Source organism: Bos indicus x Bos taurus, chromosome 17 (assembly GCF_003369695.1).
Source record: "Bos indicus x Bos taurus breed Angus x Brahman F1 hybrid chromosome 17, Bos_hybrid_MaternalHap_v2.0, whole genome shotgun sequence".
In the NCBI taxonomy this organism is placed as follows: domain Eukaryota; kingdom Metazoa; phylum Chordata; class Mammalia; order Artiodactyla; family Bovidae; genus Bos; species Bos indicus x Bos taurus.
The window spans coordinates 21503595-21524374 of NC_040092.1; the positions used below are offsets into that span (position 1 = coordinate 21503595).

At 54.0% G+C, this 20780-nt stretch overlaps 1 protein-coding gene across 15 annotated transcripts in view; it reads right to left on the reverse strand.

Annotated features, from left to right (window-relative positions):
* Positions 1-20780, reverse strand: part of NCOR2 (nuclear receptor corepressor 2) — a 237237-nt gene that overhangs the window by 160157 nt on the left and 56300 nt on the right. The gene's annotated exons all lie outside the window — the stretch shown is intronic.

Sequence of the window (20780 nt, forward strand, 5' to 3'; positions counted from 1 at the left end):
AAGCACCTGGCAGCTCCGTCCCAGGAGGGGACAGGTCCACACGAGCTTGGGGGGACGGTGGTGAACAGGGTCAGCTCGGGAAGAACGCAGGTCACAGTGTGACCACGGGCAGAGCTGGGCCTGCCTGGGCCTCCTGGTGACCCTCGGGTGGGGGAGTGTGACACCGCGATGGGGGACAGGACAAATGTGAGGTTGGCCGGGATGTGAGCTGAGAGCGAGGGCACTGGGAACCCAAGGGCCACATTGGGGAAACAGCCGAGGACACGGCCCCAAGGGGGCCCCAGGCGGCTCCTGGGGGCCAGGGGAAGGATAGCCTCCGCAGGGGAGAAACCACGCCTGTGTCCGCAACGGAAGGAATCTCAAGAAACAGTCCACTGGCTTTCCAGATGGAAAAACTAAGACTCAGAAAGAAGAAAGGACTCCAGGCAAGAGAGCAAGAGAGCCTGTGGCCAGAAGAGGCCTTTGCCCAGGAATCTCTGGGGGGCCCCCCCTCTCCCCAGGCCCCTTCTTTCCCTTCTTTGCTGGCCACTGCTGCAGGCAGCCTCCCCAGGATTGTAACTGGTTCCTCCACGCAAGCCAGGATTGAGAGCCTGGCAGGTCCTGGGCCCCCTCCACACTGGGCCACTCTGAAAGGGGGTGTCCACTCAGAAACACCAGCACCACACACAGGAGGAAGAGGGTGGTTAACAGAACAGAAGGAAAGACCTGGGAGGTTGGGGGCAGCTCTGGTGATGTGGAATCTTCTGCTTGTCCCTGTAGCTAAGAGGACAGTGCCTTCTGAAAGGGGAAGGGAGGAAGACCATGGGTTGTTACATTTGTATTGTTTAAGAGCCAAATAAATCATACCCAACATCAAAAATAAAAGAAAAAGAGAAAAAGGGTGTCCATCAGGCCCCCACCAAGTGCAATGCCCCACTCACAGCCCCTCCTCAAAAGCTGAGGAAAATCCAAGATGGTGCAAGCGCTCAACACCTGGATGTCCCCAGGTAGGGCTGGGGTTGCACCTCACATGTACCCCCTCAGCTCCCTGAAATTTCATCACAATGTCCCTCATCACCCTGCCCTCCACTGACGACCATCCTTCTCCAAGGGCATGGACACCCCAAAACCCTCCACTGGTGCTCTGCCCACTGAAGATCTGATGTGGAGGGATGTTAAGAGGGAAGAAGGAGATCATGGTGGTCAGAAGAGGAACAAACCCCTCTCCCCTCCATCTGGGGGCCCTGACTGCTTCCTGCTCTCCACCCCCATCACCTGCTACAGTAGACTTGACTTTCCTTTCAGGAACCATCTTCCCTCTCCAGACTCCAGGAGTGATCACATGATCCAGGCCTGGCCAATCAGATTCCTGCTTCCCCTGGACCAATGATTGGCTCAGGGATTGGCATGTGACCCAATATGAGCCAATGAGAGTCGTTGAGTCTTGAGACTTTGAGAAGGAACCAGAAAGAGGCACTCTCCACTGGGGCTGTAAGCTAGGAGGATGAAACCTTGGGGGTCTTGTGGGGCCACTGCATGGCAGAAACCTATCCAAGAACATACCCCTAGACAGGCAAAAGTGAAGGGTGGCGAGAGAACAGTCGGGTCCTGATGACAGCCATGCCTGACGGCAGCTCAAAGCTTGCTTCTTCATTCAGGGAAGTCAAGGCTCTCCTTCTATGCATTTTGCTTTGGCCAGCCCAACCTGGGTTTCTGCCACTTGCCATCAAAAGTTCTGACTCCTCCAGAGCACGAAGGAGTCTTGGAGCAGGCAACCTTTCCATCGGGTGCTGTCCAGCCTTCTACCACTGCAAAGCCAAAGAATTCAGAGCCAAAACTGCCACCCTACAACCACTGTAGGAGAAAAGCCCATATGGACTTCTCCCAGCCATCGAGACAGGATAAACCGTGTAACTCTTAAGAACGTGGGAACAAGTCTCACCCAGCAAACGGGAGCTACTACGACTACAACCACTAGCACTGTCACTGCAGTAGCCGCAGCCCGGTGACAGCGATGTGGAAGGAAGACCAGGCACACCAAGAGCAATTTGGCATCTGTCCTGGAGCCCAGAGACAAGAGACTGGCCTCCGGAGAGGGGTCAGTTGTGGCCACCAGTGCTGGACCCAGTTCCAGAATTCCTTTTGTCCCAGCTTGTCACAAAGCCCAGCAGACCCTGGTGGTCCGATGCAGCAAAGCCAATTCTATCCCAGCTTCTCTCTGGGTTTTAAACCCAGAGAGGCCAGCACGAGGACGAGGCCAGCAGCTGGGCAGGTAGAAGTCAGTTCTGCTTGCCTTTCCTCCCAGAGCACCACGGGCAACTTCCAAATTGCTCTGTGGCTTTGCATTGCACAAGGTGGTGAGAAGTCTGATGTCCCCACAGCTTTTCTACCCTTCTCTGTCTAATGAAATGCCGACTAGGGATGGCAGCCCTGGACAGGTGCTCACATTGTGGACTGCACAAGGGCTCCAGAAGCCAGGGGAGTGACACCTTTTCAAACCAGCCCTGGAGAATCCCTGGCCACCCCCCCACCCTCCTCAAGCCCAGCCTGGCTGGCTTCCCACTCCATCAACACAGAGCATCCACCACCAAGGGGCTGCCACCCCTGCCACCCACCTGCCAAAGGCACTCCACCAGCTCCCTGGTCCAGCATCCTCAGATGCAGGTTGTCCCCAAAGCCAGGGGCCCCTTGGGGCCTCATGCTGCTTACACTCACCACGAGCTTATTTCAATAAGCTCAATTTCTATCCCTCCCAACCTCAGCCACATTTTTTTGCCAACTTGAAAAAAAAAATTTTTTTTAGGAGAATAAGTCTGGCAGCTCCTCAAAATGTTAAACATAGAATTACCGTATGACCCAGCAATTCCACTCCTAGGCATAGACCCAAAAGAATGGAAAACAGAGATTCAAACAAATCAGTGTACACGCACATATTCACAACACCATTATTCACTATAGTCAAAGGTGGAAACCACCCAAGGGTCCGTCAATGGATGAGGGGATAAATCAGCGGAACACAGTCTACCCCTATGATGGAGTATGATTCAGCTCTAAGAAGGAACGAAACACGGACACCCACCACAACGTGGATGGACCTTGCAAACAGGATGCTGAGTGACAGAAGCCAGACACGAAAGGACAAACACTGGATGATTCCACTGATGTGAGATGTCCAGAACAGTAAATCCACAGAGACAGAAAACAGGTTGGTGGTTGCCAGGGGCAAGGGGTGGGATGGAGGTGGGGTGGGTGCTGATAGATGTAAGGGTTACCAGGCAAGTTTTGAAACTAGATAAAGGTGGTGTTTGCATAACATCGGGGGATTAAGTTTTTACTTCATCAGCAATGTTGGGAGGTGCAGAACAAGAAAAAGTATACATTGCTTCACCAAAGACAAGGGTGCAGGGAGGACCTTCCTGGTGGTCTAGTGGCCAGGACTCCACGATCCCAATGCAGGGGGCCCAGGTTCGATCCCCGGTCAGGAAACTAGATCCCACATGCTGCAACTAAGAGTTTGCATGCCACAACTAAAGATCCCACGTGCTGCAACGAAGTTCGAAGATCTCACATGCTGCAGCTAAGACCCGGCGCAGCCAAATAAATTAACATAAAGACAAGGCGAGGAGAGGATGAGCGAGACCCATGGGGCAACGTAGGGGGTCCCCTGAATCTGGCCTTGGCTGAACGAGGTTCTGAGAACAGGATCCAGGTTAGAGCAGGAAAGCGATGCAGTGGCCCCAACATCACTGCAGTCCAGGGCTTTGGGGTCAGGAGGGGATGGTGGCATCCATTGTTCTCCAGACACTTTGAGGTCCCCACTCAGAGCTCAGCCCCAAGCTACTGAATGAGGCAGGGTCCAGGCCACAGATGGTCTTGGCGCTCCGGCAGGGTGCGGCAGAGAGCAGACAAGCAGTAAATAATGACCTCTGAGTGCAGGCTGGGGGCTCTGCAAGCCTAGAGGAGGGCAAGAGGGAGCCGGGGAGAACCTCCTGGAGTGTGAACAAGACACAGCCGGGGGAGGGGGAAGTAGATGGGGCTCTAGGCAGAGGCCACCACCTAAGCAAGAGCCCAGAGACCAGAACAGGCACTGTGTGCTTGAGAAATTCCTCGAGTCATTCAAGGCCCATGGGCCACAGAAAGGGTGGATTTTGTTTGAAAGGCAGTGGGGAGCTACAGAAGGTGGTTGACGAAGAGAGGAAAGGGCTGGAGTGTTTGATAAGCAGGCGCCGTGAAGAGCAAGCGTGGAACCAGGAGGCCAGGGTACGGGGGTGGGGGGGTTATCACAAGATACGTGAGATGATGCTGTGGGATTGGGGCAGCAGGGACCAAGAAGCAGAAGCAGACTGTGTGGAAGGTGGGAAGGAGACTGCCGGCCTCAGAAACACCTTGCTCTGGGGGTGAAGAAGGCCATGCGTTCCCCCAGGGATGGGGGCTGTGGTTCCCCTCCTCTGGCAAGACGCCTCGGGGCTCTGATCCTCTATTTCCTCAATGGCAGACGGGAAGCATGCGTGTTCCTGCTCCACGGACCCAGGAGGACAGCATGCTTGTGAAGTGATGCCTGGTGAACAGAAGGTGCTCAATAAGGCAAACTCAGCCAGGTCAGGGTTCCAGGGAGAAGAGGGGGTGCTCTGGTGAGGTTAAGGGCTTGCTTCACCAGGCGGCGTAGGACACTCCTGAGCCCCATGGGACGGGGACACCGCAAGCCCCGCTGGGCCTCGCACATCCAAACCACAAAACACGGCGGGGGCAACTGCCCTGCTGCCCTGCGGAATCAGCCTGAGGAAGGCTGCAAACTGGGGCTCCCATGCACACGGCAGGGACCCCCAGCACGCCTGTCCCAGAGGAGACACCTGGCCAGAGCCAGGAAGCCGCCCTGGAGAGCCCTATAGGCTGTGGCTCTGATTTGGCAGCAAACCCACAACGCTGCCAACCCCACGTTCCGCATCCACAGAGAGAACTCACCACTGCCTTGGATTCTGTGTCTGCCTCTGCGGCCTCCCGTGAGCCTAGCACAGCACCGGGCACACAGCAGCTGCTCAATGAATGAACTTCTGGGAGATGAACACCAGTAACACGAGGTGAGGACAGAGCCCACCACACCCGCATCCTCAGTCCCCAGCCCTGCTGGGGAGAGGTCTCTTTCTTTGGGTGGGGGGAGGGTAAGTTTCCATCCTGCCCTGACATCCCTCTTAGGCCCCAGGCAAGACAGCCAGGGAGGCCATACCAAGCACACTCCGTGGACTTTTCGTATCCCAAGCAGCCTGGCTCATAGGAGGGTGGATCATGGCTGCCGGGGCTGGGATGTCTCTGAGAGCTCAGGGAAGTGGGGGGATTGCTTGTTAAGAGCCCAGAACTGAAGCTGAAATGTGCCTGGGACCCTTCAGACCTGAGCCTTGGAAGATGAAAGGGGAGCTGTCTGCACAGCACGTGCCTGACATTTTCTTGGAGCTAATGGGCACCCACGCTGGAAATTGCAGCGGGTGGAGGAACCTCAGAATTTAAAATCAGCTGCCAGGCAGGAGCGAGGAGGCCCCCAGCACAAGCACACGAGCACTCGTCAGAACCCTCCACTGAGCTCAGAGCAGCCACCAGTCTCACAGAAGGGACACGGTCTATGACACCCCCATCCCCACCCAGACTGTCTCGGGTCAGAGACACACAGATGATCTGGGAGCCTGTAGGCAGAGGCCTCGTTGGTCTCTTCAGTGTCTGACACACAGTTGTTCAGTCGCGAAGTCCTGTCCAACTCTTTGTGACCCATGGACTGTAGCCTGCCAGGCTCCTCTGTCCATGGGGATTCTACAGGCAAGAATACTGGAGTGGGTTGCCCTGCCCTCCTCCAGGGGATCTTCCCAACCCAGGAATCGAACCGGAGTCTCCTGCATTGGCAGGCAGATTTTTTATTGCTGAGCCACCAGGGAAGCTCATCTGACACACGGTAGCTCCTCCATAAACATTTAAGTCACAGCTGAATCCCCCACAAGGCGCATGGTGCACACAGTAGGTGTATTGTTTTCCTGGAGCCACTGTAACAAATTGCCACAAACTGAAGGGCTAAAGACAGGGGAAATGGATCTTCTCACTGATCTGGAGGCCAGAAGTCCAAAATCAGGGTGTCAACAAGGCCACACTCCCTCCAGAGGCTCCAGGGGAGGACCTTTTCCTGGCTCTTCCAGCTCCTGGCGGCTCCAGGTTTCCTTAGCTTGTGGCCCCACCGCTCCAATCTCTGCCCACCTTCACATGGCCTTTTTTTCTTTGTGTCTGTCTTCATTTTGGCCTCCTCTTCTTTTTGGCCATACCATGCAGTATGCGGGATCTTAGTTCCCCGACAAGGGATTGAACCTGTGCGCCTAACATTGGGAGTGCAGAGTCTTAACCAGGACCTGGCCTCCTCTTCTTATAAGGATTCCACTTATATTGGACTTAAGGCCTAGCCTCTCCAGTGTGACCTCAACTTAACTAGTTACATCTACAAAGATCCTCTCTTCCAATAAAGTCACACTCATAGGTTCCAGGTGGACATGAACTTGAGGAGGACACCACTTAACCCAATACAAAGCACTCTAAATCACTTCAGTCAAGTCTGACTCTGTGCAATCCTATTGACTGTAGCCCCCAGGCTCCTCTGTCCATGGGGATTCTCCAGGCAAGAATATTGGACTGGGTTGCCATGCCCTCCTCCAGGGGATCTTCCCGACCCAGGAATTGAACCCACATCTCTTATGTCTCCTGCATTGGCAGATGGGTTCTTTACCACTAGCACCACCTGGAAAGCCCCAACCCAAAACAGCAAGGTGCTCAATATGTGCTTTGTTCACTGCTATATCTCCGAGCCTGGCACAAAGAGGCATTCAGTGGCCCAAGGAGAATGGAGACCTGGAAGCCAGCGCTGGGGCGCGGATGGAGAGATGGGACAGGACTTGAAGATAAAAACAGTTCTGGAATGTGAGGTGAAGATGCTGCATAAACACCAGCTAGAATGAAGCTGACTGTTCACACTTTGTATTTCTAGCTTTTGACATACAGTAAAAATTCGGGAATAGGCCATCTATTTGAAGGTTGCCTTCAGCAGGGGCTTATGGTGCAGAATGAATGCCCAGGAACCCGACTCTGAATCAAGTAATGAGATAAAGGTGGGAAGTTGTGTGGGTGAGCCTCATCTGGCCTGGCCCATAGGAGCCAGAACAGCCCATGTGGATGGGGGCACAGGCAGAGATCCTGCCCGGTGCCCTGGCCACCCCCTACTGTCAACCATGATTTATAGGCACCTCTTGTTGGGCTTCCCTGGTAGCTCAGATAGTAAAGAATCTGCCTGCAATGCAGGAGACCCGGGTTCAATCTGTGGGTTGGGAAGATCTCCTGGAGAAGGGCATGGCTACCCACTCCAGTATTCTTGCCTGGAAAATTCCATGGATAGAGGAGCCTGGTGGGCTACAGTCCATGGGGTCACAAAGAGGTGGACACGACTGAGTGATTAACACTTTCACTTTCACTTGTGGGACAGGTACCAGCACACAGCAGCAAGTGACAGACTCAAACTCCCCGCCCACCGTCACAGAACTGGTGTTCCAGGAGGTGACACGAGAATGACTATAGGATGGCGGACAGTGTTTGCGCTATGGAGAAAAGCAGAAGTGTGGAGTAGGTAGGCAGGGGATAGGGGCTGGGGTGCAGTTTTAAAGTGGGTGCTCAGGGACAGGCTTACCAAAAGGTGTCCTCAGGCAAACACGTGGAGGAGGAGAGAGAGGAAACCGTGTAGATGTCTTGGATGGGCGTTCCAGGCAGAGGGAACGGCAAGTGCAAAGGCCCTGAGGTAGGAACAGCAGGGAGACCCAGACGGTGAGAGTGGAGGTCACACGGGGCTTTCACTCCAAGTGAGAAGAGAAGGATGACGCCCTGTGGGCTGGGGCGATGTGAAGGGTCTCCTACGCTAGGCCTGCCCCCGCATCTCTGTGCTCAAGGAAACTTCAGCTGTGCCCCCTGTCTACAGCCATGGGCGCAGGCCTCTGTGCACTGGATGCAGGTAAAAGGGCTGGCCCACCCATAATCCTAACACTATTAAAGCCACTGTCCGGGGACTTCCCTAGTGGTCTGGAGGTTAAAACTCTGTGCTGCCAATGCAGGGGACAGAGGTTCAATCCCCAGATGGAGAACTAAGATCCCACCTGCCAAGCAGTGCAGGAAAAAAAAAAAAACACCATCCAGGATCCTACAGAAATGGGCCCCTGCCCACCTTGGCAACTCCAGCAAGAAGACCAACCTCCCTGTTCCTCACCTGGCAAAGAGGTCACTGGGCTCCCTAAGGAGGAGCCAGGACCCCAACCACAGCCTGTCCTTGGCCCTGCCCAAGGGGCGGTGGTCCAGAGTGGCCAAAGGTCACCATTCTCAGAGTCAGCTCAATGTGCCGCCCATAGGGGTGCCACCTGCCACCCCCCACCAAGCTGGTACCAGGTTAGACAAACCCAAGCCAACGGGAATCTCCACACATTCTGGCCAATCAGGAAATTATTTGGGTATCTACAATGTACAAGCAGTATTCCAAACACTGGAGCTACAGCAGTGAACCAGTCAGACAGACTGCCTGCCAATCAGAGCTGACGTCCAGTGACTGGCCGGTCCCAACAGGGAAAGCTCCCAGCCAGGTACTCAAAGGAGATGGATGGATGGAAGAGGAAGGAGAAATGAGTGGATGGATGGAGGGATGGATAGATGGGATAGAGTGGGGGACGGATGGATGAAGGTGATGAATGAGGTGAGTGACGGATGCATGGAGGGTAAGATGGATGAGGGAGGGAGGGGAGAGGGAAGAAGGAAGGATGGGTGGGTGAGGGGTGGATGGATAGGTGGATGGATGGATGAAGGGATGGATGGGGAAGGATGGATGGATGGATGGATAGATGGAGAGGGGATGAATGGATGATGAAGGTGATGAATGAGATGAGTGAGGAATGGATGGAGGGTTGAGTAGACAAGGGAGGAAGGATGGATGGATGGATGGATGGATAGATGGGTGGATGAAGGGATGGATGGACGAAGCATGGAAGGATGGGTGGATGGATGGATGGATGGATGAAGGGATGGATGGATGAAGTGTGGAAGGATGGATGGATGGATGAAGCAAGGGAAGGATGTATGGATGGATAGATGATGGATGAAGGGATGGATGGATGAAGTGGGGGATGGATGGATGGATGGATGAAGCAAGGGAAGGATGGATGGATGGATAGATGGATGGATGAAGGGATGGATGGATGAAGGGGGGGAGGATGGATGGATGGATGGATGGATAGATGGAGAGGGGATGAATGGATGATGAAGGTGATGAATGAGATGAGTGAGGAATGGATGGAGGGTTGAGTAGACAAGGGAGGAAGGATGGATGGATGGATGGATGGGTGGATGGATGAAGGGATGGATGGATGAAGCATGGAAGGATGGGTGGATGGATGGATGGATGAAGGGATGGATGGATGAAGCGTGGAAGGATGGATGGATGGATGAAGGGATGGATGGATGAAGCAAGGGAAGGATGGATGGATGGATAGATGGATGGATGAAGGGATGGATGGATGAAGTGTGGAAGGATGGATGAAGTGGAGGATGGATGGATGGATGGATGAAGCGAGGGAAGGATGGATGGATGGATAGATGGATAGATGAAGGGATGGATGGATGGATGAAGGGATGGATGGATGAATCGAGGGAAGGATGGATGAATGGATGGATTGGTGGATGGATGGATGGATACATGGATGGATGAAGTGGGGGAAGGATGGATGGATGGATAGATGGATGGATGAAGGGATTGATGGATGAAGCGGGGGAAGGATGGATGGATGGATGGATGGATGAAGGGATGGATGGATGAAACGAGGGAAGGATGGATGAATGGATGGATGGATGGATGGATAGGTAGATGGATGGATGGATAGATGGATGGATAAGGGAGGGGAGGATGGATGAATGGATGGATGGATGAAGGTGGGGATAGATGGATGGATGGATGGATGAAGGGATGGATGGATGGATAAGGGGGAAAGGAAGGATGGATGGATAGATGGAGAGGGGTGATGGATGGATGAAGGTGATGAGTGAGATGAGTGAGGAATGGATGGGTGGATAAGGGAGGAAGGATGATGGAGGGATGGATGAAGGGGGGGATGGATGGACGGATGGATGGATGGACGGATGGATGGATGGACTAATCAACCAATGGATATCAATTCAAGTGTTCCACTTTTCAGAGGTTACTTTTTTAACCAACTCCCAGAGCCAAGCATGTTTTTATTCCACTAATATCCCCCCATCAGGCTTCCTGCCAGCCGCCATGGGGGACACAGATGAGCACCATCATCCCCATGAGCACCCTCCCAAGTCCACATAAGTGCTCCCCAAGCCCCAGGATGCTGGGCACAGAAACCCAGGGGGAAAGCTGCCTCTGATTCCAATCTCCAGAATCCCAGTGGGATGGACTCAAGGCCCACCCTCCCCTGGGCACCACTCTCCTCAACCCACAGCCAGCACCCCTTCCTCCTGGAGAAGAGGAGAAAAGGAAAGCCCGTTGACTGCAGCCTAGGAAACATTTTCCTTGTGGCCAATGGGATTCACAGCCCTGGGTATCACGACACATCGCGCCACACTCAGGCACCAAGCAATAGCCAGAAAAACAGCTTCCAGTGGGTCCAGAATGTGGCATATATCCCCAGATATGTTTTCATTGGACAGATTTCCAGGGACCTGCTCCCCTTCTCCCCATCCAGCTGAGCCAGGCCCCAGGGACCAGCTCAACACGAAGCATTATCAAGAGAGTTCACAGAAACACCCCTAATTTCTGGCTTCTCTGAGAACTAGGGACTCACACACATTGCAGGCAGGGATGTAAAATGGTGCAGTCTCTGCGAAAAACAGTCTGGCAGCACCTCACGAAGATAAACACAGAGATACCGTGTGACCCAGCAAGTCTACTCCCAGGCATACAGCCCAAAAAATGAAAGCAGGTGATGAAATAAAACAAACACGAATGTTCAGAGCAGCGCTATTCACAACAGCCAAGAAACAGAAACAACCCAAACATTCTTCAACTGATGAGTGGGTAAATAGACTGTGATGGATCCATTCACTGGAATATTATTTAGCTATAAAAATGGACACATAAGGCTTCCCTGGTGGCTCAGTGGTAGAGAATCCTCCTGCCAATGCAGGAGACTTGGGTTCGATCTCTGATCCTGGAAGATCCCACATGCTGCGGACCAACTAAACCCATGCGTCACAACTGCTGAGCCTAAATTCTAGAGCCTGGGAGCTGTAACTACCGAGCCCATGAGCTGCAGCCACTGAAGCCTCGAGCCCCAGAGCCTGTGCTCCACGAGAGAAGCCACCACAATGAGAAGCCCCAGCACCACAACTAGAGAGTAGCCCCCACTCGGTGCAATTGGAGAAAAGTATGCGAAGCAATGAAGACCCAGTGCAGCCAAAAAGAAATTAAATTATTTTTAAAAGGGGGGAAGATATAAAAATCATGAAAATATTATGCCGAAAGGAAGAAGCACGTGTTGAATGATGCCATTTATGCAAAATGTCCAAAAGAGGCAAATCCCCTGAGTTAGATGTAGGCTGGTGCCTACCAGAGGCTGGGGGAGGGGAGGATGGGAAGTGACTGTTAATAGGTATTAGGTTTCCCTTCGGAGAAGACAATGGCACCCCACTCCAGTCCATGGGGTCGCTAAGGCACGACTGAGCAACTTCACTTTCACTCTTCACTTACATGCATTGGAGAAGGACATGGCAACCCACTCCAGTGTTCTTGCCTGGAGAATCCCAGGGACGGGGGAGCCTGGTGGGCTGCCGTCTATGGGGTTGCACAGAGTCAGACACGACTGAAGCGACTTAGCAGCAGCAGCAGCAGCAGAGTTCCCTTGGGATGATGAACACATTTTAGGATGAGACAGTGGTGACAGTGTGGCACGCCACTGAATCTATTACACATCCACAAACCATACACTTTAATATGGTTCAAATGGTAAATCTTATGTGTATTTTTCCGCAACAAAATCATTTAGGGGCATGACCAGCTGGAGGTGAGCAGGGGTCACCCACGTGAGATGGATACCCCTCTCTGCTGATTGCCATGTCCCCTCGCAGTCTGCTCTATCTGTTTATATCCCCAGCCTGAAACAGGACTAGGTGACCTAGAGCACAGTTCCCCTTCCCCTTCGGGCCTGGCTGTATGGATGGAGCTCTCGCCTCCACCATCACTTCCCAGGAACCCTCCCCCAACTCCAGCTCCCCAACCTGGGTTCCCAAAAGCCTCTCTCTCCCTGCCACCCCCATGGGCCCAACGCCACGCACCACTGCCATCTGTTTACCCACTGTCTCCCAGAGCCCGGAGAGAGCTCACAGCCAGCAGTTTGAGCCCTATCTTGGATCACCTGCATAGCAGGAGCCCTGAAGGCTGTGGGCCGAGTCACAGCCCCTCAGGCACTAAGGGAAAAGGTGGTGTCCTGCAGCAGGTCACCCTTACCCTAGAGATGCACGCTCTCACCAAGCCACCACCTGCCCACACACCGCCAAGTGTGGAAAGCTGCCAACTAGGTTCAACTTCCAATTCTGCTACTATGTGGCTGTGTGACCCTGGACACAATAGGGACCTCTCTGGGCTTTTTTGTTTTTTGGTTGGGGTGGGCCCTCGATGCTGTGCCTGGGCCTTCTCTAGTTGCAGCAAGAGGGGGCGACTCCTCATTGTGATGCATGGGCTTCTCACTGCGGTGGCTTCTCTTATTGCAGAGCACAGGCTCTGGGCACACAGGCTTGGGTAGTTGTACTCGGACTCAGTAGTTGTGGCTCGAGGACTCTAGAACTTTGGCTCAGTAGCTGTGGCACATGGGTTTTAGATGCTCTGGGGCATGTGGAATCTTCCCGGGTCAGGGATCAAACCCAGGGCTCCTGCATTGGCAGGCAGATTCTTCTCCATTGTATCACCAGGGAAGTCCACTCTGAGCTTTATTAACATCCCATCTGTCAAACTCTCTCCCTAGGGCCAGTAGAAAGATGACTCTTTGGGGAAAGATCTATGGAAAGCTCAACACCCATAAATGAGTCCCCAGAGACATCCCTGGTAGTCCAATGGTTAAGAATTCACCTTCTAAGGCAGGGGACAAGAGTTCGATCCCTGGTCAGGGAACTAAGATCCCACATGCCACGAGGCAACTAATAAGCCCTTGTCTGAGACAATGCTCCGCAATGAAGATGGGGAATGCTGCAACTAAGACCCGAAGCAGTCATAAATAAAACTAAAAAGATATTTTTAAATAATAATGAGCCCCCCAAATCAGAGCTAAGGCTGTTACCACCCTGCATTGCTCCAAATACTAGGGGCAGGAAGGGAGGCAAGTTAACAACCATGATGGCGCTGATGTTACCGGCAGAGGTAGTTACCGTGACTGTCTCCGTGATGCAGATAAGCAAACTTAAGCTGGGGGAAGAGCCGACCAAATGGTGCAGTGAGTCCGTAATTAGGAGGTTGGACGGGACAGGGGAGCCCCACACCTGATGACGGAGAAAGTAGAGGGCTGATTCCCCGCGGTGAGCGGGGCCTCGCACAGTCTGGAAACAAGAAGGAGGGGGCTGCCCTTCCCCGCCCTGCGAACTTGGCCGCGGGGCAGCTCACTCAACACCCTCTCGTTACAGATGGGAAACTGAGGCCGGAAGAGGGTCAGCAGGCTGTTGCCTCATGGCCAGACTCCGCCCTCCTGAACTGGATCACTCTGCCCTAGCGGTGCAGGCAGGCGTCTGGGACAGGGGCGGGGGCGGGGGCAGGGGCGGCAATGGGCGGAACTGAGTGGTCTGCGCTGAGCCCAGGGGCCAGGCAGGGGAAGGGCTCCATACCCACAGGATAATCAGGTCCCGGGACAGAAATGCCTCTGCATCCTGGCTGGGGGACCATGGATAAGATCCCGACCCCCACCCCAAACGCCACATCCTGCATCAAACTTTCCAACGAAGGGACTTCCTGGCAATTGAGTGGTTGTGCAGTGCTGTGCTTAGTCGCTCAGTGGTGTCGGACTCTGCGACCCCGTGGACTGTAGCCAGCCAGGCTCCTCTGTCCATGGGGATTCTCCAGGCAAGAATATTGGAGTGGGTTGCCATGCTCTCCTGCAGAGGATCTTCCCCTTCCAGGAATCGAACCGAGGTCTTCTGCACTGTAGGCAGATTCTTTACCAGCTGAGCTACTAGGGAAGCCAGGATTCTGATTTCCACTGCAGGTGGCACAGGTTCGATTCCTGGTCGGGTAACTAAGGGCCCGCAAGTCGCAATCCGCAATCCCGCAAGTGCAGCCAAAAAAAAGAAAAAAAACCTTCCAGGAAAAACACACCCCTGGCACCTGCCCCACCTCTTACCTCCCTGAAAAAGGATCCCCAACTACTGGGAGAACTTCCCACCGGCACCCCCTGCCACTCATTCTGCTCGGAGAACCCCTCCCAGGGCCCTCGGAGCTGTCCCTCACTACCGGTAGTTCCGCCTCATCCACCGGCACCCGCTCACCGGAAGAATCCGATTTCCCACATCAAACACGACTGTCCCCATTCAACAGAACAGGAAACGGAGGCTCAGAGAGGTGAACTCACTTGCCCAAGGTCACACAGCGAGGAAGCAGCCAAGCTTCTTTGGGATCCCTCAAACCGCCAGCCCAGCGACGCCCCGCCCCAACCCGCTCCCGCACACCCCGCGCCCCCTCCCAAAGCAGGCAGAAGGGAGGCGGTGCTGGTTGGAGCCGTCAAGGAGGCCCATTTCTGTTTCCAATTTAATTGGTACATTTGTGTCCGCTGGGCTGCGGCCAGCTCGGCCGTACGGCACTGCTCCCCTGCCAGGGCAAGATCTGCTCAAAATCACTTCCTCCTCGACCCTTTTTCTTTTTTTTCCCCCCTTTTAATTTTAAAAGAGAGAGAGAAAGAGGGAAGCCACAGCCCTGACAAAACCTCCTGGCACACCAGGTCTCAGGGTTCCACACGAGAACCCTTGCCGTGCGACGCGCCCTCCCTCTGGGGTATTTCACAAACATTACGCCGGATTTTTCCTGGCTCTTCCTCATTAAGTTCTGGGCGCCCCAGGAGGGACGTGGTTTCCATTAGACCCAGCTCCTCCATCTGGCCTTCCAAACGGCAATTTTCTCTGCAGAGAGAAGGCGAGGTGGGGGGTGGAGGGGGGGTGGGGGGGGACACACAGAGAAGAGGCTGGTGTCTGGGCAGTGGGGGATGGGGCGCTGGCACCAGCTGTGTGACCCGGGCAAACCGATTAACCCCCTGCCCTGAGGCTGGGATGGGGATGGGGGGCTATGGAGTGGGTTGTAGGCACAAGACAGGGCGAGCTATGTGAGGGCTGAGCATCATGCCTGCTGGTGGTGAGATGCTGTGACCCGGTTACTAATTCTGGGAGGACCCTGGCATTCGAAAGGATGAGGGGTTCAGGGTCCTGGGTCCATCCACTTGGCTTCAGCCTGGATGGGACTGAACCAACAACCGAGGCGAAAACAGGCTGCAGAACACAGCTCTTGACATTCTGCTGAGTGAAATAAGCCAGACATAGAAGGACAAACACTGCAGATTCCACCCAAATGAGAGCCCCAGGGTAGTCAAGAGTCACAGGAAGTATAATAGAAGGATACGTGCCAGGAGCCGGGGGAGGCAGAAGGGAAGTTTGTGTTTAATGGGCACAGAGTTTCTGTTTTGCAAGATAAAAAGTTCTGGTGATGATGGTGATAATGGTTGCACAACTGTGAACGTTCTGAGCTGTATATTTAAAAACGGCTGAGGGACTTCCCTGGAGATTCAGTGGTTAAGACCCGAGCTTCCAAAGCAAGGGGTCTGGGTTCAATCCTTGGTTGGGGAACTAAGATTCCCACATGCTGCACAGCATGGCCAAACAAACAAACAAAAATGGCTGAGATGCTGTGTTTAAACTGTACCATTCTGAAGGAGAGCAGCCCTGGGATTTCTTCGGAAGGAAAGATGCTAAAGCTGAAACTCCAGTACTTTGGCCACCTCATGCAAAGAGTTGACTCATTGGAAAAGACTCTGATGCTGGGAGGGATTGGGGGCAGGAGGCGAAGGGGACGACAGAGGATGAGATGGCTGGATGGCATCACCGACTCAATGGGCGTGAGTCTGAGTGAACTCCAGGAGTTGGTGATGGACAGGGAGGCCTGGCGTGCTGCAATTCATGGGGTTGCAAAGAGTCGGACACGACTGAGCGACTGAACTGAACTGAAACTGTACCATAGTTTTAAAAAAAAATTTTTTTAAACACACACACACACCTCCTCCAGGGAGGCCTCCCTGATTGTTAGCTAAGAGCACCTAGCTGCTTTATGGGGGTTCCCACTGTCAGAGCCACCCCATGAAAAGAGAGCATTGCCAAGAACACTGCCAGGGGTCCTACCACTCAGTGGACCCTCAGAGCCAAGGGCTGAGTGGGACCACAGTCAAGGGCTGATGGCAGGATCTGAAGGCCACACGACCTGACTGGGCCTGCAGACCAGTGTCTCACAGCTCTGGTCCCTCAGCAGTGCCCCATCGGCTGAGCTCTCCACTGACCAGTCGCTTCTACCCAGATGGCCTGGATGCAGGGAGGGGCTGACTAGAAACTCTATGCCTCTTAAGATGGGTCCTTGTCCGAGGGTGAGGTGGGCAGCTCCTGGGTTCCCACCGACTCCCCAGCACCAACATCTGGCAAACGTGTCCACAGCTGTGCAGCTGCCGGAAACGCCTGCTCCCAGCCTCCTCCGCTCACACAGGCCCTCAAGGACAGCTTTCCGAGGAATTTATGGGGTCGCCTCTAATATTTCAGGGCAGATCTCTGGGGGATGTCCTCCACCACATGTGAACAAGGACAAATGTTTCTGCTGCTAAGAATAGCTGCTCTAGGCTGGGAGCCCACCCACTCATCACCCGCCCTTCCATACATCACCTCTCTCCCCAACCTCCAGCAAATCACCCGTCTGGACTCCGAGGGCCCACCTCCTACAGGCCTGGCTGCGAGATCCCCTACTGCCACCAAGAGGCCCCGGCCGAAGGGCAAAGGACCCACTTTGATCCGATCCATTCACCTCTCAAATGTGGATGCTTAACGGGCCACTGAAATAGCCTGAGGGCGTTTGCTGATGAGTGAGTGTCTGATGATGGAGAAATGACCAGGAATCCAAGGTCCTCCAGCCCTGCAGCCAGGAGTTCCAGATGGTGAACGCACTTTCAGTGCCCAGGAGTGCCAAGAGCGCCCCTGGGATTTGATTATCCCTTTGGGGAGAAAGGAGAATCTAAAAAGCTCCAGGCGGGACTTCCCTGGTAGTCCAGTGGCTTAAGACTCTGAGCTCCCAATGCAGGGGCCCCGGGTTTGATCCCTGGTCGGGGAACTAGATCCCACATGCTCCAGCTAAAATCCCACACACTCCAACTAAGACCTGGTACAGCCAAATAAATAAATAAATACAACTAAATATTGAAAGAAAAAAAAAATACTCCAAGACAGAGGGTCCCAGGCTAGAAGTCGGGAAGGGAAACGAGAAAGGGGGGCTGTGGACACCCACCAGCTGCCTGCAGTATCTCGGGCCAGGCTGGGACCGTGACAAGGAAAGACAGGTGGCGCTATCTGTGTGCCTGGGGCACAGGAAGGGGCCGGCCCAGGCCATCACAGCTTCTGATTCCTTCAAGAGAAGAGAGTCTGGGGCTTCTCTAGTGGTCCAACGGTTAAGAATTCACCTGCCAGTTATTGGACACAGGTTTAATCCCTGGTCCGGCATGATTTCAAATGCCACGGAGCAACTAAGCCCTGTGAGCCACAACTACTGAGCCCGTGCTCCACGACAAGAGGAGCCACAGCAATGAGAACCCCGTGCGCCACAACCAGAGAGTAGCCCGAACTCGCTGCATCTAGAGGAAGCCCTCACAGCAACAAAGACCCCGTGCAGCCAGAAAGAAAAAAAAATTAATTTTTAAAAAAGGGAGAGAGAAGAAATTCTGATTTTGAGACATCCCTCAATTTGAAATTTTTATTTAAAAAACACTGGACTAGAAACCCAATGTAATAAATCAGCCTGACATCCAAATACAGCCCATGAGCTACCAGGATGTGACCTGTGGCTTCTGACATGTGGTCAGCTGGGAGCCACAAGAGAGGGCCTGGCAAAGTCTGGGGAGCTTGAAGGAGGAGGGGGGCCCAGGGGACCCCTAATTACAACAAGGAGTGAGAGGGACAGAGCCCACTTACCCACCAGCGACACCATCGCAGCCCCAACAGGACACACTGGATGAGAGAGGAGGACGGGCTCATCTCCAACGCATGGAGTTGTTTATGGCAAACTACACGCCAGTGTTCTTGAGGTCCCTCTTGTACCCTCAGTCCTGGCCTTGGGGTAGGCTAACCCCACCTCTCAGGTCTGGCCAGTCAGCACCAGTTGAGGCAGCACTTGCTGCAGTGATTGGTTTGGGTGAGGCTTTCAACTCTGAGCTGATAAATCTCATTCCCAGGACTTTAGCTGGGACATCAGGAACAACATGCTTACCTTCCACTGGGGCTACTGAGCTGGGATGAGTCTGTGCTACCACGGACTGGACATGAAAAGCACTTTGTCACCTGAGCGCCTGAATCCAACAGTTCCTGAAGCTTACCCCGAGCCTTCTGTGTTAAATACAGGAGGAGCAGAAAAGTCTGCCAGTTGCAACCAAGAGACCTACGATAGCAACACCCTAAAACCCAACTTCCAGACATCATGAAATCTCCCGGGAATCAGATTTCCTCCACCCTCTGGTCCCCTCACCTGTACAGGCAGTGAAAGTGAAAAGCAAAAGTGTTAGTTGCTCAGTTAGACTCTTTGCGACCCCGTGGACTGTAGCTGCCAGGCTCCTCTGTCCATGGGATTATCCAGGCAAGAATACTGGAGTGGGTAGCCATTCCCTTCTCCAGGGGATCTTTCCAACCCAGGGATCAAACCCACGGCCCCACGGCTCCTGCATTGCACGCAGATTCTTTACCACTGAGCCACCAGGGAAGCTGCCGCGTACAGGTTGGGAGAGGTCTAAAAACAGCCAGAAGGAGAGACGAGAACTGAGATGGAGCCTGGGACAGATTCAGTGTGGAAGGGCCCAGGCAGGAGCCTGGGATCCATTTGCCCTGCTTCTCACCCGACAGAATGGTGTCTCCCAGCCCAGCCTGAGCCATCAGTGGTTCTAATGGGGATACGGCAGACAGTGGCTTTGCAGATAAAGGTGCCTCTCCTGGCTGACTCAGATCTGGGTCATTCCCCAACCGCAAGCACACCCCACCCACACTGCCCCAGGCAGTAAATACAGCCCCCAGCCTTGGTTTCTGGAGTAACATCACGACTGCACTTTCTCTCTCCCTCTCTCTCTCTGAACATCTGCTACCCTGAACTAAACATGCTGATAAACAGAGACCGGCTTAAGGAGGTCCCGGCAGACCTGAGGGGCCAGAAGACGGGCATTGTCTGCGGCCAGGAGGCTAAGGGGGCTCCGCCCAGGGTCCCAGGCGTGCCAGGGCCTCAGTCTCCTGGGCTGTAAAATGGGCAGCTGCTGCTGGCTGGGAAGGTGGCCAAGACTTGAACCAGCAGATGGAGATCCTGGTCCCACCCTCCTTCCACTTCTCCCACCATCCCCCTTCCCTCCTTGACCTCCATGTGACCATTTCACAGACTGAGAGTCTGACAGCAAAGAAGCCTGTCTGTCCAATGCCTCCAGGTAGGCATGGGGCAGCGGAAAGACTAACAAACACGACTTTGGCTTCCAGGTTCTAAGCAGTCACTGTATTAGATCCAAAAGTGAGTGTCTTGCACTCAGGATCGCAGCTAGTCCCTAACACGGTGTTTGCTGGCATCAGTTCATTGGATCATCCCAACATCACTGGGGGCAAGACTTGAGGCACAGAGAGGCTAAGTAACTTGCCTGAGATCACAGAGCCTGGATGCAAAGCTCTCTCCAGCATTCAACTCTTATCCACTGTGTCATCACCAGAGTACCCCTGTCTTTCTTCCCGGCCTAGAGGAGACCCATCCCCCTAACCAGGCTCCAGGTCTCACACCCAACATCACCTTCAGGCCAAGTTTTGCCAGCTGGAGGCACCCATGGATCTCTGGAGAAGGGCTACCCATCTTCAAGTCTACCCAGTCAGCCCCCAAAGCTTGCTGCAAAGCCCTGACCCCAAGCCCCGGAAGAAGGCAGGCAACTTCCTGGCCCCCAGCCCAGCCGCCGGCCCTCCTCCTTCCCTCCTCAGGGCCTGGAATCCTCCTTCACAAAGTCCTGCTGCCTTATTTCCCATCCCCCACAAACCCAAACATAAGATCCATGAAAGCAGGAGCCACCTCTGCTTTGTCTATCACTGAGTCCCAGCACGTCACACACAGCAGGCAATCTATAAATGCTTGTTAAATCCACAAATTTTCTAAGAGCAGAATTCCAGGCTCTGAGCTGAAGATCAAAGACCACTTTGCAAACACAGAAACTGAGGCCAAGACGGTGTCTACTTAAAGCCAGATTTCAGGATGTTTTCTACACTGGGCCAGCGTGTCCCAGAAACTGATCCACACACACACTGCCTGCTCCACTGTCAAAGTGGCCCAGGACTCTGATCCCTCCCTCCCGGAAGCCACGGTGCCAGCCCATCCATTAGCTATGACTGGGTCTCCAAAGGCTCTCACCACCACCAAGGGACTGTGCGATTTTCCCCAGGTAGCCTGTCCTCTCTGAGCCTCGGTGTCTCCACTCATCAAGGGCACCAGACAAATGAGGCAGCTTCCC